Source organism: Tympanuchus pallidicinctus, unplaced genomic scaffold (assembly GCF_026119805.1).
Source record: "Tympanuchus pallidicinctus isolate F22 unplaced genomic scaffold, pur_lepc_1.0 scaffold5, whole genome shotgun sequence".
In the NCBI taxonomy this organism is placed as follows: domain Eukaryota; kingdom Metazoa; phylum Chordata; class Aves; order Galliformes; family Phasianidae; genus Tympanuchus; species Tympanuchus pallidicinctus.
The window spans coordinates 9414659-9441643 of NW_026294769.1; the positions used below are offsets into that span (position 1 = coordinate 9414659).

The 26985-nt window shown below is 36.9% G+C and overlaps 1 long non-coding RNA gene across 3 annotated transcripts; it reads left to right on the forward strand.

The window, feature by feature from the left end:
• Nucleotides 1-6739: 6739 nt before the first annotated feature.
• LOC128090852 (uncharacterized) lies at nt 6740-24307 on the forward strand. Of its 3 annotated transcripts, XR_008211120.1 has the most exons (7): nt 6740-6910; nt 7006-7117; nt 7434-7508; nt 12035-12238; nt 17597-17685; nt 18468-20043; nt 21091-24307. It is a non-coding gene; the product is annotated as an uncharacterized LOC128090852 (long non-coding RNA). The 3 variants fall into 3 exon arrangements; XR_008211119.1 differs by having other exon boundaries at nt 6986-7117; nt 18468-24307; XR_008211118.1 differs by having other exon boundaries at nt 18468-24307.
• The last annotated feature ends 2678 nt before the right edge of the window (nt 24308-26985 follow it).

Here is a 26985-nt window from a genome sequence, read left to right on the forward strand (position 1 = left end):
AACAGTGTTGTGCCCATTTTGGAGAACGGGAACAGGGAAAAGCCAAGACATTGATGTTATCAGGCATATTGCTCCTTCATAAAATATTGCTTAATTGCTAAAGAATATTTGCTGATGTCTCCACATAATTGTCAGTCCATACAGAAACAGCTCATCAGGGCTGCTAACTGAATTCCCATGTGTTTGTAATGTCAAATTGTTGGTAAATCTTAATATTGCAAGATACTTCTATGAACAAGATTTTTTTGTACTCCTACACTAGCTGTGGTAAATGCTGCCTACCAGATGAATTTATAAATACAGCACACTGCAGTCTAAGTATATGTTTGACAAATCAAAGGCAAGATCTGTCTTACTCTCAAAGGCTAAAAACTGCTAAAAACATATTATTTTTATCTGAATTCAGATCCTGTCTTTGTCATCAATAGTAGTAAGCAAGTCACTTGTTAATGTTCTTATTAATTGTTTGCATTACAGTGCCATACAGAGACTCAGGTTAAGATCAGGGTCTTGCTGTGATGAGTGAAATTATACTGAGAGGTGAACAGAGGTAGTGCAGAACTGCTGTACATCAGGGAAGTTGCAGGGACATGAGTGATCTGTTCATATCCATAACATAGTGAAATATATAGTCCCCTTAGCACCAACTTTGTGAGCCTGTGAGATGTGCAGCAATAATTCTACATTCTTCCATTTTCCTATGTCCTTTTCTTTCCATTCACAAACTGTTGCATCATAAAGAAAATTGCAATGTAGTTTTCTGTTAAATATCAATAAATTGCATTTAGTTGTAGCTATAATATACAGTCCCCATTCAAGATAGTGTAAAATTGCTTTTCAGTAGCATTTGAAAGGAAATAGTCCTCACTCAATAATTGCATAAATTGTTAGGGTATTATGTTTATATAACTACAACTATGTTCCAAGACAAACAAGCACCTATTACTTTCAGAGAACTTTGATTTATTTTTTCATTTTTAGTGGTTAACCTGAAATATAAAGTTATTGTGTTTGTAAAGCACTTGGATCTCTCTTCATCCACAGCTTTTTTTTTTTTCTTAAGTTGGGAAGACATAAAAACTTATTTTTCTTTTTAATGATGAGTCTTCTCATGGATTATTCTTGCATCTTTATTGTTGCCTCTGGTAAGGAGGTATCAGACAAAGAAAACAATGTTTGCAATGACCTTTCCTGTCCTGGAAGAAAACCTAAACCAACTTGCCGGTGATTTGTCATCTTGTTTACAAGTTAGCTAAGATTTGCTTTTAAAAGGGAGAACAGTTTACTCCTTTTATGATTTTATAAATTATATTTGAAGGCAGTTTTTGTTTCTGTCGTTTGGAGCAGCTGTGCGGGGAGTATGTTGGAGAATTTGATATACTATTGACATTATTTTATGAAAACAGTGTCAGATTTTATTTGTGCAGATGATAGCTAAAAGACCCAAGTGACTGTCAGTTATTAGTGGGAACATCAAAGAAAATAAGCAGATGGGCATGAAATACTTCCAAATATGGGACAAGAAAGCCACGTCAATTTGTTGTACACTGTGTCAAAACATAAGGCATTATATGGTGTTACAGTTTTCCAGACCAGGTGCATTCTCCTAAATTGGCTAGTATTGTTTAACTAAGAAAATAAGCAACCAATCAACCAGAACAGTTCACTTGAAGTTCCTCAGACTTGGACGCTATAGGTCTGCAGAAGTTTATCCTTATAGATTATGAGAGAAAAGGAAAGTTGTTCCAGTGCTTTCTGTGATAACTTTATTTATAAAAGTACACTGAGTATCTGAAATGTCAAAAAGGGTATTGTATGGATGGCATACAAACTAGTAAGAACTTATGCTTTGGTACATTGGCTTGATTGAACCCATTTAATATCTTGAATTTTTCAGAGGTGTAAGCATATTTGACACTTAAGTACAAGGATCTTTCTCAACAGATGGATAGACCCATTCAGATCCATCTTTGAGGAGTAAAGAGCGAGATGCATCCCCAGGCATCTCTGGACAAGAAAGGACAGTAAGTTCTATGGCACTCAGATGTTTTGCAAATCACAGAATTGCAGGGGTTGGAAGGGATCTCCAGAGATTGTTGAGTCCAACCCCCCTGCCAAAGCAGGTTCTCTACCCACGTTGCACAAGTAGGTGTCCAGGCAGGTCTTGAATATCTCTAGAGAAGGAGACTCCACAGCCTCCCTGGGCAGCCTATTCCAGTGCTCAATCCTCCACTTTTTTCCTGTGAGCCACAGTCTTGCCCTGTTTTGGAAATGCTTTGTTTCCACCTTGCATGGGCCTGGGAAAAAAACATTACACACCTTCAAATAACACAATTCCATGAACTAATTCTGGTTGTTGGTCCTGCATTTCACTTCAGACACCTTCCTTCCACTCCACATAATGCTAGCATACTGTAGTTGTAGTAAGAAATACAGTAGCCTCATTCTTCGTTGCTTTTTTTTTTCCACATTGTCAAACTTTCACATTTATTTATATAAATTTGCCACTGAAGGTACATAACATATTTTGCCTGTGTCAGTGGAGGAGCTAATGAAAAAATTTAAACCCGTTTTTATTGCCTGAATAAGAAAATTCTTCATGAGAAGTCATAAATATATAAAAAAAAAAAAAAAAATTTACTGACCCAAGAAAGCAGCAAGTCAATTCTCAAGATAAGTCTCCTATATTATCCATTATTTTTAACAATCTTCAAATAATTTTTGAACAGTGGTGAACTGTCACTTGTATACATAATGATGATACAAAGTTGTTTACTAGATTAAGTGAAGAGAAATGAAAGCAATTGTGAAGATGTTTCAGAAATGGTCATTTTTAAAGATGCATAGAGCATACCATGCTAATGAAATTGAGTACTGAAGGAAGAGTATTGTTGTTTTGTGTGTGTGTGTGTGTGTGTGAAACAAATGATTTTTACAAAATGTTATTAAATGTATACAAATTTAGTGAAAATGCAGCTTTACTACGAATACGTGTTCTGTGGCTTACCTCATATATTGCACTCAAATTTCATGAATGAGAATTTTAGAGATAGTAGCTGTGTATGCAAACTCACATGTTTATTTAATTTTTGTCTTACATTTGCTTTATTTTTCATGTAAGCCAAAGTTCCTTTTAAATATGAACATTTTCATTCTCTAGTGTCACTGAAGAAGCTGACATTTCAAAACAAGTGCAAAGTATTGTTGAACTGAACTTGGTTTATAGCCCAGTGGTGTACACAGTGATTCTCCAAGATCAATGAATGAAATATTGTGCTAAATAATCAATATTCATATCTAATAGGAAAACAGTGAATATGAACGTCACACATTTTCAATAGTTCTAACATTTATACTTCTGTGAAAAGTGCTTTGAGAATTATTGTAAATTTGCATAAGGTATTGTAAAATTTGGGGAACGTTGTGAATATTGTGTTGTCTTAATTTATTCAAAGAACATCAGTAAAATCAAAACTAAAAAGGTACTACAATTCAGCTATAAATTTGATATGGCCTGTTTATGGGCCATGATGTATTTTATGGCGTCAGCAAAAAAATGTTTTAACTGATTACATGAGGCAAAACCAGCTGGGATTTAAGATATCACAAATTTATCAAAGCTGATAGATTTATATAAGCCTGCATCTGAACATATATTAAATATAAACTCCAAATTATCATATCATCAAATCAATGATTTACAGTTCTGGATGTGTCTGGCAAAACTATTACACATAATGTAGACTATAATATACCCATGTCCTCTTAATACTGATAAGAGGGAATTTCTGTCAACATATGACTTTGGTATTAATTATATACTAAGAAATGATTGAATATATTAAAAGCCATGGAATATTTTTTTAATCTGCATTTGGTTAAAATTTTGTGACTGAAATCAATAGTAGAAGAAGAATAATGTTGGTTTACAAGAAAATGTTTCTCTGACTAGAGCAACCTAACAATTGCAAGTTAATGAAGAGATCTGGCTGAATTGCATGATAATTTGCAGTTAACAAAGAGCCAGTGCAAGCAAAATGAAGAAAGGGTAGTCAGGTTTGTTGTTTCGAGGTATCTCCAAAAGGAAACAACAGGTGCACAGAAGAATTTCTCCACACCCTCAGTCATCTAAAGAATGCTTCCTATAACAACTCAATATTTATAAGTAGCCTTGTGAAAAGCCTCAGAACTTGGAGAGAAGTTCTTCGTTCAGTATCAGCTATCAGTTCAGCATAAAGGAAATGAAGCTTAGTATAAGGAAATTACTAACTTAAGACAAGCTGATGAGTACTCAGACAAGCATGCTAAATAATTTGTCGAAGAGAAGTATATTATTTGCTGAGCGCTTATTTTCAATGTTTGTATCCTCCTCAGTCACTTGTTTACAGTTGATCACTTTGATTATATTTTCAAAGAGCAGTCTTTAAGGTTTGCTAGCATAGGCTAGCATCAGTAGCACTCAAGATAGCTGATACTATATCAAGGAACAAAGGCTACCAGAAATAGATGGTATTGTAGAAAATGCTTATAGACTCAAGGAAGAAGATCAAAACTATCCATGATGGTTTGTAGCTATCAAAGGCAGAGAAGTCTCAGAAAAAAAGAATTTCTTTCAGATCAGGTATTTCAGCCTGAGCACTGAAGAGTAGTAATCATCATCTGTGATTCTGCCATCTATTTCATTTAAAATCTAGAATGCTCATTTTGTTTTGGTACGTTCTTCTAAATCAGTGTAGGTGTCATTAGCACTTGACAGGGGAGGGCCATTCCATCTACTGTCCGTTGTCCCTAAGTCTGCTGTGTCCCCAAGCATGATCAGAGCAACAAGACCACCCACTGCTTTTCCATCTCTGTTCTACCACTTTTCTTATAAGAAGGGTGTCTTAGATCTATGGTTCTCACTTCATCAAGAAGCATAATGCCAGCCTGGAGCTGGCTGTGCCAGCAACTCAATGAGGAAAATATTGATATCAGTAACTGGAGATGTTCCAACTCATATAATGGGGAGGTTTTGTCATACCCAAATGCCACCAAATGTTGTCAGCTTATAACTTTCAAGAATCAGGTTCTCGGATGGAAACAGCTCATAGAATTGACTAAAAATATAATCCACAACACAGTGTTAAAAAAGAGAGGGAAAAAAAATGAGCAAAGAAATAAAATATCTATAAGGTATGGGGCATGTTCATAAAATCAAAATATTTCTTGACTTTTGCTCTGACATTTACACCAGGTTGAACACAAGCTGTTTGTTTGTTTTGTTACCTGACACTGAAAGTACTGTCAGAAATGAATAAAATCCACAGTATTTCTGCAGCTAGTGTGCAAATACTCTTTTGGAATGGTAATATTCTTGGCATTTTTTGAATTATAAAACCGTCTTCAGATTAGAAAAATGAGCAGCTTTGAAAGAGCAAAGTTTGACAGCCTGAGGCCAAGTTCACAGAACTTTTCAAATTTGCTGCAGAGTGACAAATTTGTAAAACAGCAGAAATACCAGAATATATCTCAATAATGAGCAATATTTTGTCTTGTACTTTTCTCAATATCACCTTTAACATTGGCTGAAAAATCACTCCTTGAATAATGTATATGGAGAAAAATTTCTGTTTTTCCATGAATGCACTGGCTAACATTTCTTTTATCATTCAGCCAGTAACTCAAATATTACTCATCTAAAAAGACCATAATGATCATGTACGCTTCTCAGATAGTGATCAAGCACTTCTAATTGCTACATGAACATGAAGGGGAAGGGGACTCTCCAATGTCAGATCTATCTCTCTCTTTCTCTGTTGATTAAATCATGTCTAGGTGGATTTGTGTGGGTCACATATATGCAGGAATGATCTTGAAGGTTTTAAGAGTTTTTCTTCCTCCTTTTGGTTATTAGAGAGAATCATCTGTGACACTGAGATTCTTTGTAGGACTCAACAGATGCCATAGTGTCTTTTAGTTAATTCACATAGCTTGCAATGTTTATTTTTTTGGACTGCAATTCATTTTAAGATGATGCATGAGATTTACAGAATTTCTTCTGTGATTTCCAGTTCTAAACTTGTCCACAGACTTCAACCTGTAAATTGCAGTGCTCTGTCCCTCTACTCTACTCTAGGTATGGAGATGAGAATGCAGCTAACAGAGCAGCACTGCAGTGCCATACTTACCTACATTTGTTTTAATGTAGGTTAGCACACCTACCTTCCAAATTTTACATAATTATGATATATTGCATATCAGAACTCCTGGTCACTCAGACTAGGCTTCTCTGAGAGGCACTTGAATCTACTGACCTGCAAGGGACATTATTTCCTTTGCTTATCTTTTGTTTTTGCCCATACCTAGCTGTGATGCTCTGAGTAACAGCCCAATACCTTGACCTGAGGAGCTGAGTTCAATTGCTGCACAGCTCTTTAATTACCTTGGGAATAAAAGACTTGTTTATTTTCCTAGCCTTAACTCACTCAAATGAAGTTGCCTTGTTCTTGGGTGTACCTTGTTCGTATACAATGTAATGTACATTACATCTATTCTATCTATACATCTAGGGAGATGTATGTTGTTTGCCTGGTTGGCAAAACCTAGGGAGTGAGAAAAGACAAAGCTGGTGTTAGCTGCCTGCCCAATCCTCCGAAGGTGTGCTTGTGGGAAAAGTAAAAAAAAAAAAAAAAAAAAAAAAATTGCCACCATATTGCCTGGCCTTATGTAGGTTTTATAATGAAAGAGGCTATAGGTTTTGTATGACCTTTTCTCCAGTAATGTGCATACTATTAGGATTCAGGAGGAAGTTACCCTTTAAGTTTGCAAACTGTTGATTTTTTTCATGCTTGAATAGGAGGTAGAAAAGAAGAACTGAAAATACAGATGTTTTGTGAGGACAGAGGTGTTGTACTGCTTGGATAAAACAGTGGTGAGAATCAAAGACCCAAATACAGTAAAAACGCACTAGATTTGTATTAAATTAGTTTCTCACTATTCTCCGAAGTTGATCTTTACTGCACTTAGTCTCAGCAGATGTATGGAATAGAGAAAGCAGATGCATAGAATGGAGAAACCAGATGGGATGTGACCAAGCGTGTTCTTAATTGATCTCTGCATGGATTTCCATGAGTAGCAGGTAAGTCTAACAGTCCATAAGAATTTCAGGTTTTCATTATGCTATAATAAGCTGCTGAGCAGAATTGCACTCAATGGTCAGTTTTGGTGCCTAGCCTGTCCCTTGCCTCCTTCATGAATTTTGCCTGCTGTTTCTGTTACAATTTCAACAAAAAAAATCACTGTGAAATATCTCTTGCATATCCACTATATACCTAGTGAGAAAATAACTTTGGTAAAAAGTATGTTAATATCTCTTGGCAAGGCAGAAAAGAAAAGAAGTTGCATTTAGCCTAGAACCAAATTCTTCTCCTTTTCCCTTTTTTTTTTTTTTCCAGACATCGGTCATCCGTTTGACAACACAATCCTGTAAATGGGACTAACATCAGCAAATTGTATATATGACAATCAAGGTAATAGCAATACTGCCTGTGAGCTGTTTTAATATATGAGAGCAGGAATTTTTTTTTTTTATCCCCAAGACTTATAAAGTATTCTTATGACACAAACACTTGTTTGAGAAGGTTCATCCTTTCTTCTATTATTTTTCACTTTGGACATTTTTAGGGAGGTTTGTGTCTCGTTGCCAGATCTCTAAAGCTAAAATGATACATCAAATTCTAAGTGATAGGAGAATGACGGTTAAATTAAAGAGATTCACTACATTAATTTTTATTTCAATTATATGGAAATATAATCTAGCCTAAGGAAATATGTGCAATTGCGCAAGGTCACAGAGTAACCCACTTCAGGTGCAAGTTAACAAGTTACAAGTTATATCAAGTTAAGCAATGCTCTGCTGTAGAATTTTTGGGTATATATCACACATAATTACTCTGGTTTGGGTTAAAGAAAGATTTTCCTTTTTTTTTTTTCCCCCAGAAGATTATTTGTCACTTTTTTGTCATTCCTTATTTTGGCTCTCTCAGTGTGCCCAACAGTCAGAATAACAGATATTGTTGTTCAGGAGGAGACTTTCTTAATGGTAATACTTTGCCTTTGCTGTGTAAAATCTATAAAATGCTTTACTGGAACAATACAATCAATAAAACAGGCACTGAACTAGGGGTGGATAATAATATTTTCTTGGCAGTCCAGAAAGAAAAAGGAAAAAAAAAAAAAAATAAAATGCACATTTGTGCCTGTGGCTGTCTGCAGTATTTGATGCTAACTGAAACTGTTTTTCCCTGAAACTCAGATTTCACTCCATTCTCTTTGGAGCTTTCTATCTTCTTATACACCATCTCTCCGATGCAGTATAGTAATGTAACTCTTGCCCATTAGCTTTATTGCAGAAGAAGAAAGAATGTGTGGATTACCAGGATGTAACACTACATTACCTTTTGTTGCCTCAGGTATTTTTACAATGAGGTTTTCTTTATGTTCCAAGCTTTTATATATCATAATTTTGGAGTTGCAAATGAATTACAAATCAGCTTGAAAGTAAAAGATTTTGTGAGAAAGAAAGTTGGAATGAAAATAAGCAGAGAGCAGCAAGGCAGGTGCTTTCCAAAGACCTCGATTATCTCAAAGTTGCTACACTTAGGAGGAAAAGCTGTAAAATAGAGTTATTGATTATAAATCAATTCATTCTTTGATGCAAGAAAGCACACCTTAGTATGTTATAAATATATCTGAAACTAAATCTCTCAAATGGGAAAACAGACAAAAAAGAAAAGTTAATGCAATCTGAAAGATTATGGAAAAGCTATTAGTAAGAAGCCTGGTATTTAACAAGCAAGAATACATAGTTAGAAACCAGAAACAGTCATTCATCAGGCGTCTGCCGCCCAAGCCTTGAAAATGGTTTGATCTATACATCCAAGGGTGAGAAAAAGGAGATCTTTTTTTTGCCTAAATATGCCTTAATATGAGCCTTGGGACTCTATGACTGTAAGCATGACTTGCTCAGTTACTGTACTGCCACGAGTTTTCATCACTTTCAAGTGACTCTCAAATTTCTGATATATTTTGCTCTATATCCGAGTCTCTGCATTCACTTTTGGTTTTGTGATATAATAGGAAATATAGTTGGGCAAGAATGAAAAACTATGTAGAGGATGATATGAGGGTCAGCCTGGATATGGATAGTTTTTATAATATTCAAAAATGCAGGATGACAAAGCTGTAACCTTGGCCATTGTTCTAGGAGTGCTTGGCGGGGAAGATGCATTAAAAATAGATTTCACAGACACAGAGACAGTGAGTCAAATATTAGGAGTGTTAATGTCCAGAATCTGCAGATTGACATCTTTTTTCTAGTGTCAAAATGAGAAAAACAATCTTGATTCTTTTCCCAACATTTGGAATTCTGGACATTATTTGTAGCTTAGTTTAAGCAGGCCCTACGGCAAGTTATTTCACTTGAGTTGTAGCCCCTACCTATACTCTGAGGCTAATTATGAAATTCTGGAAGGACTGACTCTACTGTGAGAGCGACTTGAAAACAGTTAAGGCCATACTTCCTAAAAAACAAGCATGAGAAAGCATAAGAAAGATAATCCTAAAATGATCAGATAAAAGAAATAGTATTGCAGTTCTAGCAACCTTAAATCAAAAGGAATGACATCAGCAATGAGAGGGAGGAAAAAGACTAAACTTCAAGCACAGCTTGAGAAATTGTCTTCTGGGCATGTCATACTGTCTCTGGAAGATGCTCAGGGGGGTTGCATTTTTCCTTTATTTAGGAAAAATTTGTTCTAGTTTGTCATACTGATAAAGGTGCATTAGAGTAGTCTGAATTCAAATTGACAGTTATGTCATGAGAATTTTGAAAGTCAAGAATTAAACTTGATATCCAAAAGCTGGGTGTCCCACATAAACCTGATTTCCTGATCTGCGATGTGAAGATGAAGTTTATCCTGAAGAAGTTATCAATAAGTGTGGTAAATTGGGAAAGAGGCTGCAAGGCTTCTGTGGAGGGAAATGCTGCCTTGATGACCCATGGGAGTTCCGGAAGAATGCTATTATGGTCTGAGGTGATATTCTCATCCTCCTCCTCCCTGGCAAGAGTTGGTCTGGTGGAGTTAATATATCATATTGGTCATTTCAAGAAGCCTTTAAACACATGATTTTATTGAAGATTTTTTAAAGAAACAAAATTGCCATGGAACTTGAAGACTGTTTTATTGGCTGAAGATTATTAATGATTGGGAAACAAAAAATTAGTCTTAATGATCTTCTTTCATGATGGGGAATAATCAGTGCTGCAAGTGGTTTTATTCAATAACATCCCTGATGACTTGGAAAATAAACCAACTGTGAAATCTCAAGTTTATAGATAATGCTGATATCTATCAAGCAATCGTATTCCTTCAAAAGAACTTCAGAAAATCATCTTCATAAGAGATTGATTCTATCAGTAAAAGAGTGGCAGATGAGCTTCAGTGCTGCCAAAGGAGAGACAAAGAGAAAATAATTTGAAATCTGCTGACCTGGGGCTGAACTTAGTACTGGTGGTGACACCTCAGGCTCTTGGAGCTGTCATCAATGGTTCTCTGAAATCCTCATCTTACGGTGTAATGGCAACCAAAAAGTGAACGTAACTCTGAGCATCCTTAAGAGGAAAAAAAAAAAAAGGGGGGGGGGACATCACATTGCCATTATTCTGCCAATAGAAGTACAGCCCTGGGCACCTGTTCTTGAGTACTACAAAGATACTAGGACACAAAAGAGTTAGAAAAGGTGTGGGAAGGACAGCAAAATGATCAAGAGAACGGAGCAACTGCCTTGCAAGGAGAGATTAAAAAGTGTAGAGCATTAAATATCAATTAGGAGGAAAAATCTTTCCATACTAATAAAATTTTGGATTTGTCTGTCACATAAGGAGTAAAAAGCATGAAAAAATTGCCTTAGAAATAGCAGAGTCCACGTGGCAACACCTCTTAGTGATACTAGAACGTTTAACATCACCTTTAAAAAAATAAGTCATTGGATTTTTTTTCCAAAACTTTTGCCTTATGCTGTTTAATGAAACCATCCACACCAAAAAGTGTCCATCCTATATGTCTTCTTAATTTATATAATAGTATGTAGATCAGAGGGTTTTTTTTAGTATGACACTAAAATTTGAGAGAAAAAGTTCATGTTTTATAGTGAGATACTTCAGGTACTAAATGAAGATCCAAATTCAAACTATTTTGCCTGGATCAAGCAGAGTACAGAGCTGAACTGGATTCCCAAGTTATATCCTGATCCACAGGACTGTACAACAGCATGTGCATATTTTTCAGTGGAGGAGTTGGGGTTTCAATCCATATTCATTCTTTCTTTAGTATATTTCCAACAATTTTAACTTGAAGTAAAACAAAATAGTTTTTATTCTCCATGAAAATAACTTCAGTTTTCAGCTAATAAAAAATGAAATTGCCACCTTCTTGCCAAGAAATACCAAATTACAGCCTGAAGCAAAGCTCTCTTCTGTTCCTCGGCGTACAGATGCCTTCAGTACTGGATTCCCAGTGGAGATGATGATATTGAATATATGAAGTATTGGAGCTCCAGGTCTCTGAGAAAACTTTTAAAAATTGTGCTTCATGTTTGTGATGATGAGAGAACTCGCCTTTTAAGGTTATCACAATGATGTGTTAGCTAGCAGCAAATAATTGTGGGCAATTTTCCTAAGATAAATAAACAAATAAATAATGGTGGGAAGAAACCATTCTCTGTATCTGTCAAAGAGCCTTTTATTTTGGCTTTACTGGTTTACCAAGCAAAAAGCATGTGAGAGTATGAAGTCTGTCACAGTTAATATTTCAAGCTAGATTCTTAAATGCAATAATCAAACAGATGTTACAGCAACATAATCAGACGTGAGCAATTAGATAAAATGAAAATGATTTCTGCTACCAAAAGAAATAAACCAGTGTCCAGGATAAGAGAAATTATTGCTTGTCAGATTGACAGCTGACGACTTTAGTTATTTGTGTTTTATCTCCAGCAGAACTGTCTATCCTGTTGAGATTTTCTACTTCAGCAAGGATTGCAGATTAGGCGGATATTCAACATTCATCCCTACTTTTCCAGACTTAATACAGTGACTTTCTTGTTACCAAAAGAAAAGAGGAAGAAGAATTGTTTTTACCAGTGGTTGTGGAAGAAGTCTTGAAGCAACTAACTAGATTCCTTCTCTGCTAAGTACCAGGTAATTATAATGGAACACTCTTTTGAAATACAGAATAGAAACTGTTCACAAGTGGTCTGATGAGCAACAATGACAATGACAATACTTCTTGGCATCAAAGGACCAAATTCAGTTTTACACCTGTGTATTAGAGCCACGTCAGACACACAGTAGACCTAAGACTGTAGGAATGTACATACATGCTTGCAACTGTCTAGGGCTTGTATCATTAAAGAGGAGGTTGCAAGCAATTTTTTTTTCTTTATGTAAAAATGCTTTCAGTCACCAGCCCTGCATTTGTTGACAGGATTTGGGTAGCAGCAAGGACACACACAGGGCTGAAGAAACTTCCTCAGCTGTGGGGGTGATTAATGGGGCATTCTATCACCCCCAGAATGAGGATGGGGCCTGTGTCCCACATCTGCTGTGGGTGTTGATGTGTGCAGGTGTGGCTGTGAACCTAAAACAGTGTGAACATGTGCGCAGATGAGAGATCAGAGGTTTTTGTGACTGGCTGTAGAGGGATGTTTTGAAAGTTGTGGGTCTTTATTAGCATTTCACAAATTGCAAATCACTGGTTGCTAGTGAATTATGAATAATATGAATTATAAATCAATAAGCAACCTCAGTCCTGTTTTTGTTTTTGTTCAGTTATGCAAACTGTGCAGACTTTTCTCCATGACACAGTTGTGGTGAAGAACATAGGCAGTCTGTTGAAGTAACTCAACCTAAGTTTGGGTAGTCAACTTTCTAGCTTCTGGGTCATTAATTTGGAAAAAATAAATATATGTCCATAGCTTACGCATGTTATGGGTGCTTCTGATGCTTTAGCAGAATTGTAGTGGGTAAAAGGTTTAGGCAGGAAGAAATAGAGTGTCAATCCTGACTTCCCCCTAATCCCAATCATGGTATGAAGTAGCTGTGAAAATCCATTATCCCAGTCCTTGAGATGAAGACCGGTTAGGACTGGTACACAATTATGAGGGAAACTATGTTCTGAATTAGCCAAAGAGAAACAAAGAAGCAGAAAACTCACTGTGCTCAGTACAGCTATTTGTGTGGCAGCTAATAACTACTCTCTCAGAGGAGAAGGAGGCAATTACAAAATAGGAGGATGAGATTTGGCAGCTGAAGGAATGTGTGTCTACTTACAAAGTCCCTGTACAGGAGGCTGCTGAGCATGCTGAGACCAGGAGAGCCCAGCAGGTGGAGAGGCCAGTGCAGTAACCTTCAGGGGAAACAGTCTCACTGAACCAGGTCTGGGAAGGCTGAGTGGCAGATCTTGCTGAAAACGTTGAGTGAAAACATCTGGGAAACAAAAAAGGATGGCAAGAGCACAGTGCAGCACCACCATCCCCAGCACAAAAGATGGAACCTTCTGAATGATATTATTTCTGCAAGACAAAAGTTTGGTGTGGGGTTCATGCAAAAGAGATAAAATTTCATTGAGTGCAATAGCTGCCAACTCTGCTCAATTTAGCACCAGGAATAAATCAAGAGTAATTTTGCAATATAGGAGAAGCAATCAATAGCTGAAAAAAAAAAGGGGGGGGGGGGGGAAATTAGGGGAAAAAATAAATAGTGATTCTGGATAAATTCAAGAGATTAAGATTGGGCAATATTGGTCCAGTGGAAAAAAAAAAAAAAAAAAAAAAAAAAAAAAAAAAAAGTCAAATTAAAAGTATCTTGCGATCCAAAAACAATTATTAAGATGACAGATATAAAAAAATCTGGGCATTACCCCTGAGAGGAAGAAAAGAAATGAGGTACATATGAGTCTTCAGAAACAATATATTATTCAAATGAAGTTTAACAGAATAAGCACTGATACTATATCATGATGTAAAGATCACAAAAATAAATCATTTTGTGATAAATAATGAAGGGCTATTCATTATTAGTGGATTTTGTGAAAAGCAAAATAGCTGTCAAGTAGTCTCAGTGTTTTAGAAGACCTCGATGTAGAAATCCAGATGGGAAATCTTCAGAGCCAGCTCCAAATTGCAATAAAATTGAAAACAACATATAGAGTAGAGTTGTCATGCTAGTAGGTGTGCAAACAATGAAATCAACGTTTGGATTGTAACAAAAGTCAGCAATGTTTGATTTGGAAAGCACCATTCCTTAAAGAACATAATGCAATGGTTGAGTGTGGAACTTCAGGTATTTGTGCCTCAAACACAGGTAGGACAGTGGCAGGATGCACTGTACCAACTACAGGGAAAAGGTAAGGTGTTCATCTTTTCTAGAGTCATGAAACCAGGCAAGTGTTAGCTCAAGATGGGGCTGGACAATAAGTTGGGCAGGAAAAGGCAGCTAAATCTCCAACAGTATTGGTTAATAGCCTGTTACCAAAACACAGTGAAATTTTTTGCCCCATAGTGCCTTCAAGGCCACAATTGTGTTTTGTCTTCTATAAAATTAAAATACTTAGTTTAAAAATATGAGATATATAGAGACCAGCAGTGTACAGGAACAATGTTAAAAATAATCCTGACTTGGTTAAACTTTGTGAACAGAGGAAATAGTTTTGCACGAAAGTCATCAACTCTAGTTCCTTGAGGGTTATTTTGAGGGTTTTTGTTTTGTTTTGCTTTTTTTTGTTTGTTTTTCCTTTCTAATTTTATCCATGTATCACACCAGTCAGTGCTGTGACAAAATAGAGAAGAATAAAAAACAAAACCACAGCACAGTCTCACCATGCAAAACAGACATTAACCACACTAGTAATTTTTGTTACACTAATGAACACTAATGGCCAAGAGTATTCTGTTCCACTTTCTGATACAATCAGGAAAAACAGACAGCCTCTGACTTAATGTCCCACTGCAAAATTGTCTTCTTTGGAAATTTCTAGTGGTATTACCAAGAGCCAAAACAAAGAGAAAATGCCTTGATCAAAGAAATGACCATGGTTTCTCCTTTGGATTACCCAGTGATGCAAACATGATATGTGAAGATTGATTTTCACTCTACAACTCCTAGTCATGCTACAAAGGGACATAAATATCACGTTGCTCAGCGTCTAATTCTGCAAAGGAAATGCATTTATTTGAATGTTTGAGACCTACACGTGATCCAGATTTCACACCTAGTATATATAGTTTAGAACAATGTTGGAATCTGGAGTTCAACCACTGTCCCCAGACCCAAGCCAATGTTATTGCCACTTTACTGAAATGAAAAGGACTCTGCTTAAGGTCTAAATTCTCTTATTTAATAATCAGGAACAAATACTCAGTCTGAATAGCAAAGCAAAAGAGTACAAACTATTTTATTTCATTTCATTTTATGGAATGAAATTCCATTATGACAGATAATCCAAATATAATTTATGCACTGTATTAAAAAAGACATAAAATGTACATTTGGTCAGCACTCTGTATCTATAAATACAGATGAATAATGTGTCCTTTCTTTTCATTTAACAGGATTTTGCATGGCATTTTATGTTTCTAAACACCATTTTACAATACAGCTTTTCCCTTATGCATAAATTGGTGTTTTGATTTTTTATTATATATGTCTTCATTATCATAAATAACCTTTACTTCCCTTTGAAATCTCATAAAACCTACTGATCCAATTTCTGTGATAGTTCAAACAGACAAAGAATCATTGGTTCATGTGAAGCTGTGCCAATTTATTTCAGGGGAGCATTTGGCCAGAAGGAAGTCAAGCCAATTTTTTTCTTATGTTGCTTCTCTAAATGATGAAAATCAAGGGTGGGAAAATGCAGTTTTATTAGTCTAACATCAAAGGCTGATTCCCAGTTCTAATTAACACAACAAAATTGTTTTTGTTCAGGGGCAGATTAAGGTGCTGAATGGAGCTGTGCAACTGCACTGGTGTGTGCTGTGCTTCTTTGGCAAGAGGTTCTGCTCCTCCTGTGCCCAGCCCAAAAGATCTCTGAAACACCCATGTTTCTACAGGACACTGTCTCTCTTCATGTTTGGTCCCTAAGCATTTAGAAGCAACTCTTTGCATGTGCTTAATGAAATGCTCTCCTCTTTGCTCGTGCTCTAGTCCCTGCACTCCTTTCCTCTTAGTGCCTTCTCCATTCCAGGCCATGAGACCTGCTTCAGCAGCTCCAGGCCACCTGGAGGGCACATCCCTGTTCCTGCTGTGCCAATCAGAGAACAGTACTGGTGTCAGCTTCCAGAACCTAGCTCAGCAGTGTCCACCCCATAAGGGCTGGCTGCAGCAGCACAGTCACCTTCTGAATGCATCATGCTTTGAAATACATTTATCAAATAAGGCAACGTTATGATGCATATACACAAAGACAGCTGACTAAATGCCAAAGACCAAATTGGGACAGGATGTCAAGCCCTCTGTATTAGTCATGTTCTTGGTATTTTCAGTCAGTGTTCTCATAAAGTTTGTTGTTATCACCACCCCAGCCCCACTGATGGGAAGGTCAGGTTGGTGGGGGCACAGCCTGTTTCTGCACGTATGTGCTATGGAGAGAGGGAGGAGAGAAAACAAAGTTGTGATAGTTTAGAATGTATACTTATATATGATATAAGAATATGTACTGTGGGGTGAGTAAGGAAGGGAGACACAGCCTAGATCCAGAGGAGAGTAGGATATTCTCTTGTCTGTGCACTGTTTTCTCCAGTGACACCTGAAACCAAGCCAGGTGCAGCTACCTTTACTGTTGGATTGATAAACTAGGATCTTCACCCCAGAGGATTTAATTTTCTCTCTAGTTGTCAAAGTAACTTACAATTTATGTGTAGGAGCATCTGTCCCCTATTCACTGGTGTAACAATTTACAGTCCAGTGTAGCAAAATCTTCTAGCAGAACAATAAATAAAACTCCTCCAACTTCATCCTAATCTGGAATTATCATAGTAACAGTCTACTACTTCTCGATAATTATTCCAAACATGGAACTAATAATAGCCTGCCTGGAAATGTGTTGCAAATCCTGACTACCACTGAAGCTTATTCACTAAGGCATTCAAATGTTTCCACAGAACACAAAGATTCATAGATTAACAACTGCTCATTCCACTGGGGGAAAAAAGAAAAAAAAAAAGGAAAAAAGAAAAAAAGAAAAAAAAAGCCCAACATCTGCTTCATTCTAAGAACAATATTTGCATTTGAAATTATAGTTAAATGGAAACTGTGGTATTTTCTGGCATAAAATCCACAGTTAGAGATATTGCATTGCAATGTGCATTCTTTTTCTGGATTCTAGTTGTCCTTGCAATCTATCTTCCTGTTTTGTATGAAACTGTGAAAATTTTTACAGCTTCTAAGTGGTAGTAAGTCTCATAATGAACTGTCACAAGGATAGATGTTTTCCATTTTTCTAAGAGGTTCTTTCTATAATAATTACCATTTTCAACTTTTTTTATCTTAATTTCCCAGCTGTCTGACCATGCACCAGGGAGAAAGGAACATGAGGCAGACTATATGTTAAGAATGGCACCTCTGCCCCGACAAACAACAGGAAATCAGTGAGTATCGCCTCCTGCAAACTTGTTCAAAAAGTGGTGTGTCAAACAGCCTTTCTCTTGATTGGTATAAGAAAACCTTCTCATCCATCACTTCTTTGACTACTGCGTAAATCCTGCATATGTGAGAAATGAAATATTAAGAATTTAACTTTTGTCACAGTTCTGAGTTTTTTCCCATGCAAAGTGGCAACTGATGTTCCCTGTTGCCATCCCTAGGTGTTATAAAGTAACTTATATGACACTGGAGCAGCTGATCTGATGTCCTACGTCCAGACATAAGAGATACATAGGAAAAATGTAGAGGACACCAGATCTGCATAGAGAAGGCTAATTCAGTAGATAGATCATCTAAAATGAGGTGATAAGAAAGAAAGAGTCAGACTTTTGGGCAGGGTCTGTTGTGATAGACAATGGGGAAGTGGTTTAAGAGGGGAGATTTAGATTGGATATAAGGAAGAAGTATTTTACAATAAGGAGGCACTGGAACAGGTTGCCCAGTGAGGTGGTGAAAGCCCCGTCCCTGGAGACATTCAAGGTCAAGCTGGATGGGGCTTGAACAGTCTGATCTAGCTGTAGATTTCCCTGGTCACTGCAGAGGAGTTGGACTAGATAACCTTTAAAGGTCCCTTCCAACTCCAACGATTCTATGATTCTATGATTAGTTGCTGCAAAATACACTGTGGTAAAGTATTATGTCTTTTCTGTGCCTACAAATACATCTGCAGTTTAGGTCCTGAGACATGCAACAATAAATGGTATTTGTGTTTCTTAATCTCTTGAAGGTGACAGGGATCTTCATGGAGATTTTCCTCTCTGGCAATCTTGGTGATCAGTGTGCATGAAAAGCTGTGAGTAAAAGGGCCTTCTAACTGCAACAGGAGTGGGATGAAGAAAAAAGGAATTTGTTCTTTAACACACACAGGCACTAAACAATAGGAACAGTCTCCTTGTGCCTGTTTACTTTGTCTCAAATCTTCATGACATTTTTGGTCTTTTTATGAATGTTGCCTGCTCTCTTTTTTTTCCACAAATGAGCCTGAATGCACAGGTAATCCAATAATACTCAAGTGTTGAACTTTTGAATTGAAAAGTGTTCTAAACCCTTGAGCTAGATATAAAACATCCAATATCATTTCTCTATGTAGAGAGGGCACAGCAGTCTGAACCATGCATATAGCTGATTCCTTGCACTAGGACCATTTAATCACCATTTCTTTTCCACAGAAGTTCATTTTGTTGCAATTAAATACACTGTGTTTCCAATACTAGAGGAAGTTCAGAGTTTTCAGTACTGATATCTCATAGCTCTCCACAGAACAAGCACTGTGGAAAAAATCATTGCCTGCACTTTCTTGTAAGACTCCTATTTTAACCCATCCTGTCTACTGCTCTGCACTATGAAAATCCTTTGCCCTCTGCTCCCTCCAACCCTCACCCTACCTGTCATTTTTCATACTTAGTACTGTTTACATGTTTAATGGCCAAAAAAAAAAAAAAAACAACGTGATTTTCTACAGCCCTAATGGAAGATGAATGTGAAATATTTGTGACAGGCTCTTTTCAGCTATGTTTAGGGGCTGTAAAAAGGACACTACTAGTGAAGTAACCTAGGATTTCATTTCAGACAGATTTATCAGCAAACAGCCAGAGCTTACATTAATGATCCTGAAGCAATCTGGAATATAGAATTATGACTGCTAGGGCTAGAAGACCTGAAACATTTTTTTCTAACATTTCTAATCAACTGAATAATTCTTCATACACTACTGTTATGCTCTTTGTTCCCTGCATGGTGAGTCCTTTGGCTAATTGAATTAGGTGTGATACATATCTAACTCACATCAGGACTACAGATGAATGAATAAGAAGTGTGTAAGTGCCATAGTCAGTGAATTTTGCCAATATTCCTACTGTTGTCTGGACAAAGCCACTACTACATGGCTTTGTGTATGATAACTTAAATATCTATCAGCTGCCGAGCAATCCTTCATTTAACCTTTCACATTATTTTGAGTGACTACACCAGCTAATAGTACATTTCTTTTCCTTTATCATAAGTGACTTTAACCTGCTAATCAGATTCCACATTTCCTTCCTGAAGGAGAAAGAATTGACCTTTCAGTGTAATACCATTTTATCATTTTGCATCCTTTGATAGAACCAGAACACGGAGTAATCTGTCTGTGCAGACATGACTCACATTCCATGACTTGACTCTTCTTCTGATGCTGCCAGAGATCCTGGCACCTCACTTTGTAAGAATAGGACATATGCAATCACAAAGGAATGATAAGTAATAATCTCTTGCAAACAGAAAGAGAATGAATGAATGAAGAACATACTATCTCTCTTAATCAGGTATGGATTTCCTGTGTTCACAGACTTCTGATCCCACAGGTACTCCTCCAGAGATATTTGTGTACTGTCACAAAATATATTTTGAAACATTTGAAAGATGTATTTCATTCTGAAAATTATTTCTTTCAGTGAGGAAGTTAACAGAAAGTATAAATTTTCATTATAAGGTCAATCCATTTACTATTCGAGAATGGATTTCTCTCTCTGTCTTTGTAGCTAAGTGAGCTTAACTTGGTTTCAACTCTCTTCCTCTTAGGAAGTCTACCACTTTCTAATGACTACCATCAGAAGCCATTAGAAAAAAAGCCTTGCCTCCAACACTAGGCAGGTTCATTTCATTCAAACTGGATCCCTAATCCCTTAGCTAATCCTTCTGATGTGGAACATGTCTGTTTTAGATGGGCTGAGGCATCAGAGTCCAGTTTCTGTTGATAACAGTGTAGTGAAATCATGATCTTAACCTAAATGAATCACTAAGGTGAAGAATGCCCCTATGTTAAATGATTAAAATAATGTTAAAACTTTTTGTTAGGTCACATTTTCCTCATTGACACATAAATGCAGTGGTGTTTCTATACAGAACTTTCAAAATGAATTATGTTTGGTTTAGAGATCTGCATTACACATCTTCCCATACTCCTCTCACTTAGATACTTCCTGCTTTAATAGGGGAAGTAACTCAATATATTTTTACTGCCCATATTTTAAAATTAGTGTTGTGACAGGGAACTATGTCAATGCCTGAGTTTTAATGACTCTTGAATTAGTATTAACTCCCTTCTAACTCCCTTCTTTTTTATTTTACCTTATTGATGGAAACCATTACACTACAATAAAAGTTTACTGTGGGGACAACTTGTTCCTGTGGCAATTTTCCTCTTTCCCTGTAGAAAAGTAACTATTTTAAAAAACAAACATCCAAAAATGAGCAGAATGGCTCAGCAAGAGTTTTGCTTGGCGGCTGGGACTTGCTTCAGAGTTCCATTGGTCCTTTGGGAAGTTTCTCATCATAAGATAACCAATAGGAATGCACGTATTTTTTCCCAGGTAAGAAAACACATCTAAGTCCAAGCTGTGAAAAATCAAATCAGTACTGAAGCGAAGCCCATTGATTTTCTTTCCCAAATCAGAAATGCAAGAAAGCTTGCTTCCTAGGGTATATACTCCAAGTGGTCTTCCAAGAAGTCTTCAGTCCTGAAAGCAGACAACATTTACAGGATTACTGACATCAGGAGAAGAGAGGAAGGAATCATCAAGTGTCATTCTACTTTTCCTGACTGCTCAGCAGCTCTGCTTTGCACAGGCAGGCATTACTTCTTCTTAGCAGTGTGAAAGACGGGCTTATCTTGAAAATCTGTCAAAAATTTTTGGGTAAGTTAACCAACTTGTCTTATGTACCATTGATCATATTCTTGAATGGGTCCACTTGATTCAGTTCTGCCAAGGGCTGCTGAGTAACTTTTACAAGATTTCTTTTGGAGGTTAGTTTATATGGGCTAGCCAGCAACTTTGAAAATGAATATAGAGCAAAGCTGATTGCTGTTTTCTCACATGGCTGTACTTCAGATGGGTTTGATCAGGTCTAACCTCATGCTCATTTCTGCTAGCTTAAGGATTTCTGTATCCAGCAATCCCATTTCCTTGAAGTAATTCTTAGTATTTCTTTGGGAGATTGGATAAATAACCAAACAATGATTAACATTTAATCCAAACCACTTCTTAATCATTCTCTCTTCAATTTTTGGAGGGCTGGGATTATGACAAGTATTAGAAGCTCACCAGTGACCTGAATTAATTATGTTTAATAAGAAAAAAAGAAAGGGGGGAGGGGGAGGGAAGGAGAAGCTTGCGTCTGCTGTAGTCGTCAATAAACTTCTCAACGGGAAGCTTTGTTCCAAATCACCCAGTGCTTTCAGCAAAATGTCATTGGAGAGAGATGTTGCTAAATGTTCCTAGACAGCAGTTAAATTGGAGAGGAAGAGAAAAAAAATGAAGAAAATTGCCAGAAGTCCTGCTGAACTATTAATCACAAAGAACACACTAGGGCTTTCTGAATACAAAGAAACGCACCACAGCTTTGCAGAAACACCAGTTGTGAATGCATCACCATTCTCTGCAGATCTGTCAGAGCTGCTGTGGGGAAGCTGGAAAATCTTAAGATGGATTTAGCTTCTCACACACTGCTTCTCACTCTTTTTTTCTGAGGCCAATCTAAATGGTGTCCAGCAGGATAAGGTGGTGGGGTAAAAAATGTGCTTTAGAGTAGTTGTTTTTCAAATAGGAACATAAAATACCTCTAGAGGTAATAATGGGAAAATTTACACTCATTATTTTTTCTTTGCCAATGCTACTGCCATACTTGTCTACTAACAACAGGCCTACTGCATACTGCACTGCAGAAACTTGCTGAGGGTTACTGAAGCTCCTGATATAGCTGCATTATGCACATTTTGATACACCCTTATGTCCCAATGCTGAAGACCAAGCAAAATATCAAGGGCTGTTTTGGTTTGAATTGGCAGGTGGCTAAGCATCAGGCAGACATTCATTCACTTCCTCTCTTCACAGTGAAAAGAGAGAGAGAATCAAAAGAAAAAAAATAACAAGTAGAACATGTGGATTGAGATCAAAGCTATTTACTAAGATAGAGAAAAGGAAAAGGGAGGAAAAAAAAAAAAAAGGATAATAGTTATGACAAATATATATATATATATATGTATATATATAACAAACAATGCACAGACAATTGCTCACTGCCTGCTGACTGATGTTGAGGTAGCCCACTGACCCCAATGACAGGAAGCCTGATGAACTCCCATCTTTTTCAAACTTTCCTTCCACACGATGTCATATGGTATGGAATATCCCTTTGTCCAGTTCAGATCAGATGTACTGATTCTGTCCCTCACACCTCCTTGGGGTCCCCTAGTGCCTCACTGGCAAGACAGTACAAGAAAATGAAAAAACTAAACATCTTTGGCTCTGTACAGCACTGTTCAGCAACAATTAAACTATTGGTGTGTTATCAGCATTGTTTTTGTCTTAAAACCAAAACATAGCATCATATCAGGCACTATGAAGAAAAACAACAGTGTCAGCTGGAACTAAGCCATCAGAAGCAAAGACAAAGCTATGGGGAAGATAAAAGAGCATATTGGTTATGAATAACAGGAATTTATACCTCAAACAACTGGTATCACATGTAGCAAAGTATATAGTAAGGTGGCACAAGTTCTAATAACTTGAAATTTTATATAAAAAAAAATAGCGACCAAGCTACTTCCATGGTCCTATAATTATAAAATGGTAAGAAATCAGCAGTGTATTTTTTGAGAGGAATTCAGATGACCCAAAAGCAAACTGCCTTTACTTTATTAATCTTTGAGAACAGCCCATTTATTTCAAACATTTTTGCAAGATAGGGAGATAGGGGAGAGGGAAAGTAGCCTAGCAGAAGTTTTAAAAATCCTTTGAAAATCTGTTTCAGCATTTTAATAGACCAGTGAGGGAAATTACACAGAGTCTTGGAAAATGATGTTTACAGAACTCGTCCTACCCATTGCAGCTGATAAAAACTTTAAAACCAGTCTGTGATTCAATTAAATAGAAAAGTAGAGGGGTTTTTTGGCATAGAAACTAAATTATATCAGCTATGTGAACCACTTGTCAGGAATCTAGCAGCTGTTTTCTTGAATTCACTGACAGCCAAGGGAAAACTAAAGCTGTAAGAGTTACAAGCTGCTCGCTAATTCATCTGTTCTTTTACACAGGAAAAATCTGAAACTCTCCAACACCCACTGGAGTGAAAACTCATCCATGCCAAAAACCTTTCCACAGGCAGGCTTCAATAATCTGCCTAAAAGATTGCACTTGAGCTTCCCTAAAGAGGGTGCTAGAATGTGATATTAACAGTGAACTGGTTTGTCTCTTCAGATTATGCTCCATTCTGACGAGGAGCAGGGAGGGAGGCCCTGGTTGCACATTCAGGAGTGGGAATGAGAGAGGGGACAGAGATGTAAGTGCTGAACACATTCCTTAAGAAGGAGCTCCTAACTCTGATTTTGTGCTCTTAACTCCATTGGTTTACAGGTTACCCATGAGATGAGTGTCCAACCCATTGCTGCTGTGAACCAGAAGACCAGTCTCCACAGCCTGCTCAAACAACAGCAGTGCTCCAAGGGACTGCTTTGACCCCATTAATATGACATATGCATTCAACCCACCAGTTTTATATTCTTGTGGCAACATTTTTTATACTTCAATAAAAATATAGAAATATAAAACAAGTTTTGTTACTTATATACATTGACTATATCATATGTTTTACGTGTGGCTCAAGGCAATTCCTTTTCACTCATTGCAACCCAGGCAAGGCAAAAGGATGGACACTGTGAACTAGATCTTACCCTGAACATGGGTAAAGAACCATTGATTTGAAACCTGTGGTGACTATTCCACAAACAAAACAAAACAAAAACAAAAAACCAGCGAGATAGCCTGCATCCCCTTAAATGCTCAAGGGGGAGCTTTAGTAGGTTTATGACTGGTTTATCTTAGTTATATGAGTATTATCTTAGTATTAAATGGGGAGGATGGTGTTATAAGTGGTCAGTGTTCCCAGGACAATTATTCTGGCTACTTAAATTTCTTCAGTCAATACTTACTGAATTCTAAATGCCTTCAGATACAGTTTCAGAAAATCAAGTTACAGACAAAGATTTCTCAGTACTTTTACACAAATAACAGTTTCCTTCTTCCTCTTCTGCATGGAATATACTATGTAAGAATATAATTCACACTGACCAACAGCTCTCCAATGCCTTCAGCAGTTTAAAGGAGTACTTCAGCCATATAGAATATAGGGAGCGATATCTTTACCATAAGAGATCTTCATAAAATATGTTGTCTTTTCTTTTCTGCATGTGGATTGAAGAAGATGATCAAAGGGCTGGAGCACCTCCTCTACGAAGACAGGCTGAGGGAGCTGGGCTTGTTCAGCCTAGAGAAAATAAGGCTGTAGGGTGACCTCATTGCAGCCTTTCAGTATTTAAAGGGCGATTACAAAAAGGAGCAGAATTGATTTTTCACTAGGGTAGATAGTGATATGACAAGGGGAAATGGTTTTAAACTCAAGGAGGAAAGGTTTAGATGGGATGTCAGGGGAAGTTCTTCACAGTGAGTGGTGAGGTACTGGAATAGCCCAGAGAGGCTGTGGATGCCCCATCCCCAGAGGTGTTCAAGACCAGGTTGGATGGGGCCCTGGGCACTCTGGTCCAGTATTAAATGGGGAGGTTGGTGGCCCTGCATGTGGCAGGGGGTTGGAGATCCTTGAGGTCCCTTCCAAACCAAGCCATTCTATGATTCTATGATTCCACAATTGTACCAAAAGCATGTTGAATGCTGCTAGTTATCATCTCAGATTATAACAGGCCATAAATATCTGCTGTGATAGTTTGATGCTTTTCTAATTTATGCCAAGCAACAAGATACCATAGTCCTACGAAGCACAGAACAGTTGCATTTCAGACCCAGTTCCTGCAATAAATCTGGAGTTTCCAGGAGAGGCCTAATTGCATATTTTAAATGAGGTGTACACTTAAATGGTTTGCCAAGTTAAAACCTTTCTCTGTGAGTTCTCTTGCTAGTTATTTTTACCCATTTCCTGGCATAATGCAAAACAGAACTCCCACTTGGGTGCTCTGATATACAGTGAATAATTAGAGCTGAATGGAAAACGGAAATATTTTTCAAGAAAAATACCCCCCACTCCAACTATAAATATTCCAATATATAGCAAACAAATAGTGCTTATAATAACAGCAATGTAAAGTAATATATAGTAATGCAAAACAATGAATAATAACAATGTAAAACTGATTTTTAACCAGTGGAATTTCTCCACTTAAGTAAATGGCTGGCTTAGTGAATATTCATATTAATTTCCACAATGAAATTCACTGGATAAAGGATATTTACTCAGTGGGAGTAGCACTGTCAGAATCTGGCCCCAGTGAGTTAATGTTCTGTTTCCATGTACCAACTGCCTTTACTAGCAGAATTTAATTCAGAACAGTTAGAATAAGCAAGTCATCAAGTGAAAGCTTTGTAATAACTGAAGATGGCTTGCTAATGTCAACCTTTTGGATTTTTCCATTAAGGTGTATGCATTCAAAAGCAAGTTTAGAAAAACGAGAGAAAATCAGAAACTTTCAGTTGCACATGTAATTACTCTTAATTTTAGTAACTCACAGTGAATATACTGTATGGGTATATCAGTGTACTGCAGTTAGGTCTGAGATAGTATAACCGTAAATAGAATCTGAAATTGTATGAAAATAAACATAACAAAGCTTCCTTTGTTCTCACTCACTGTTTTCGCGCTAAGTTCAAACCATCTCCAGTAACAGAGAATTACTGAATGCACCATGGATTAAGAAGAAATAGAACAGAGACACCCTTCTAAAACAAACAAACAAACAAAAAATGTATACTGAGAAGAAGCATATCTTGCAGACACTACAAAATAAATCCCTTCACATCTGCTCACTCAAGATTCTGAGGCTAAAATTGTGGCTAAAATCAATCTTTTTTTTATTTCCATTGTTTTAACTCATCTATCTCATATTCTCTCTTTTTTTTTTTTTTACTCTACTTTTCATTCACAATCTCTCTCACCCTTTCTTCTCCCTTGTGTTTGTGAAAGTTGACTGTCCATGGAGAAGAATTCATACAGGAAATTTAATGTCCTGCAGTACATTTCCAAATCATGCTCATACAAATTAACCTTGACAGTACATTTGGTAGACTTTTCAAAAGAGGTTATATTATAAAGAGGTGGCAGTAAACCCAGTTCTTTGTTTCTTCTAAAAAATAATTCTGTTTATAAGTGAATGATCTATCAGCATGGAAAATGAGTAGCTTATCACAGCAATGAAGAAGCTG